The sequence below is a fragment of the Bidens hawaiensis genome, unplaced genomic scaffold (assembly GCF_021521415.1).
Source record: "Bidens hawaiensis isolate Kalapana, Puna unplaced genomic scaffold, B.hawaiensis_p1.1 tig00011610_1, whole genome shotgun sequence".
Lineage (NCBI taxonomy): Eukaryota > Viridiplantae > Streptophyta > Magnoliopsida > Asterales > Asteraceae > Bidens > Bidens hawaiensis.
In genome coordinates, this window is record NW_027491906.1 from 760,657 (window position 1) to 763,868 (window position 3,212).

Here is a 3,212-nt window from a genome sequence, read left to right on the forward strand (position 1 = left end):
GGATACAAGCAAAACCCCAGGAGACCGGAAGGAACACTGTGATTTTTGTGGGCGTGATGGACACAACAAGGATGTGTGTTTCAAGAGGGTCGGTTACCCGGAATGGTGGCCGGGCAAAGGAAAGCGTGACAAGATAAGATCCAAGGCCGCTTGTGTTGAATCTAACTGACTCGAGCCCGATACCAGGTTTAAACGCTGACCAATATCATGCTCTCTTGAGCCACCTTGCAGGAAAAGAAAACGGGCCTAAAGACCAACCACCACCAGAAGCCAACATGGCTGGTAAAAGCGATCAAGGTAACCATTGGGTAATTGATTCGGGTTGCACCAAACATATAACATGCAAAGCCAAATGGCTTGAAGGTACAACAGTGTCCAATCAAGAGTCTCCTGTTATGATACCAAATGGTGATTCCATGCCCGTTGAGGGTAGAGGAAACTGTAGTTTGCCAAACGGAACCACCATTAAACGGGTCTTACACGTACCAAAATTTAAATGCAATCTCTTATCCGTAAGCCGTTTGTCAAGAGAACAGCAATGTTCTATAACCTTTTTCCCCGACTTTTGTTACATGCAGGACTTGCGTTCGAGGGAATTGATTGGAGTGGGTAAATGCAAACACGGGCTATATCGGATCGAGATGGTAGAGAATAAGAGGAAGGCTATGATGACCACGATTGGTTTATGGCACAAAAGACTTGGTCATACTTCTAGTGATAAGCTTTCCCATTTTGATTTTGTTAAGAATGTTTCCTTTAAAATTGTGGATTGTGACACGTGTGCTAAGGCTAAACATACTCGATCGCCGTTTCAAGTAAGCTCTATTAAAAGTAAAGAAGGTTTTGAATTGGTTCATTGTGACATATGGGGGAGGTATAGACATCCGTCACTTTCGGGGGCATATTATTTTTTAACAATTGTGGACGACTATAGTTGATCCGTTTGGGTTTTCCTTTTGAAACACAAGTTTGAAGCAAGCGACCAAATAATAAACTTTCACAAAATGATTAAAACGCAATTTGGCAAATTAATTAAAAGGATACGTTGTGACAATGGTGGGGAATTTACTTCAAATCGAATGGGTAACTTTTATGTCGAACAAGGAATAATTCTTGAAACAACTTGCCCACACACACCACAACAAAATGGTGTTGTCGAGCGCAAGCATAGACATCTACTCGAAACCGCGCGAGCCCTTAGATTTGAGGCAAATTTGCCAACAAAATTTTGGGGCGAGTGTGTCATGACCGTGTCCTATATAATTAATCGTCTTCCATCAAAAACCATTGGTGGCAAGAACCCATTTGAAATTGTATTCGAAAGGAAACCCGACTATGAGCATATGAAGGTTTTTGGATGTCTTGCCTATTTCCGAAATACCGATACCAAATGAGACAAATTTGATTTAAGGGGGAGACCCAGAGTGTTTTTGGGCTACCACCGGGAACGAAGGGTTACAAAATATATGACACGGTCTATAATAAAATAATAGTTTCAAGGGATGTTAGTTTTTTTGAGAATACATTTCCTATGGTGATTCTAAACCCGTTGATAAAGAAGAAAATAATAGACCTTTTGATTTCCCTCCTTGGTATTACAAATCTAGTGACGAGCCCACACTAGGCATTACTGAAGGTACAAGAACCAATGAATCCAATTTGCATGAGGTGCATCCTAATGAAACTGAGACTTGTGGTCCAACTAATGGTAATATCCAACCTGAATGTGAGAATATACAAAATAACATTGGTACAACTTTAGATACCGAAGCCCAGCCAAGTCACCATGAGTTTAATAACCATGATGAGGCCCATATTCCAACAAATCACCAAACAAGCCTTAATCAAGAAGGCCAAGAAGAGATCCGGCAACAACGGGTCAGAACACAGCCTAAATGGCTAGGCGATTTTGTTGTCGACTTACCACCATCTATCGATCATGCTTTACCCACTCCCGATCAAGAACCCTCAGCAACTACAGTACATCCTATAGCAAATTTCATTTCTTATAAAAATTTCACCAATACTCATAAAGCTTTTTTAGCGGCCATCGGTTCAAATGATGAGCCAAAATTTTTTAATCAAGCAGTGCAAAATGAAAATTGGAGAAAGGCCATGGAGAAGGAAATTCAAGCCTTAGAAGAAAACGGAACTTGGACTCTTGAAGAATTACCGGAGGGGAAACGAGCTATAGATTCCAAATGGGTCTATAAGGTGAAGTACAAACCTAATGGTGAAATCAAAAGATACAAGGCAAGACTCGTTGCAAAAGGCTTTACACAACAAGAGGGAGTCGATTTTCATGACACCTTTGCCCCCGTTGCCAAGCTTGTCACAGTCCGAACCCTCCTAGCCGTTGCAGTAAAGAAAGATTGGGTCATTAACCAGTTAGACGTCAATAATGCATTTTTGCATGGTGACCTAAATGAAGAGGTGTATATGAAGATTCCACAAGGCTTTGATAAAGGAAAAGAAAAAAAGTGTGTAGGCTAAGAAAGTCGTTATATGGCTTAAAGAAAGCCTCAAGAAATTGGTATCAAAAATTCACTTCAGCACTCTTGGCGCTTGGTTTTAAACAATCAAAGGCAGACTATTCTCTTTTCATTAACAAAAATGGAAACTCCTTTGTAGCCGCCTTGATATATGTGGACGATGTTATTATCATGGGAAACAACTCATCAAAGATCGAAAGAACCAAAAGCCATCTTAACAAGAAATTTAGCATCAAGGATCTTGGGAACTTGAAGTATTTCCTAGGTATTGAAGTAGCCCGGACAAATGAAGGCTTGGTCTTTAGTCAACGTAAATATACATATTGAAGGATTGTGGAGTCCACGGGTCTCAGCCTAGCTCTTTTCCTATGGAACAAAACATAAAGTTAAGAAAAGACGGCGAGGAACCAAGGGTTGATGCCAACCAATATAGGGGCCTCGTGGGAAGATTACTTTATTTACAAGCGACACGACCCGACATTGCATACTCCGTAAACATCTTAAGCTAATTTGTATTAGATCGCGCCAAAGTCATATGGAGGCAGCCCCGAGAATTTTGAGATATTTAAAGAGCACCCTGGGACAAGGAATATTGTTGCCTAAAGAAGGGGGGACAAACCTCACTGCATATAGTGACTCTAATTGGCTCGGATGACCCTACTCGAGAAGGTCAAGAACCGGCTACTTATTGCTCTTGGGGGGGGGGCGTGGTTTCTCGGT

The 3,212-nt window shown here is 41.2% G+C and overlaps 1 pseudogene; it reads left to right on the plus strand.

The window, feature by feature from the left end:
• The first annotated feature begins 275 nt into the window (after positions 1 to 275).
• LOC143538365 (uncharacterized) lies at positions 276 to 2,819 on the plus strand (annotated as a pseudogene).
• The last annotated feature ends 393 nt before the right edge of the window (positions 2,820 to 3,212 follow it).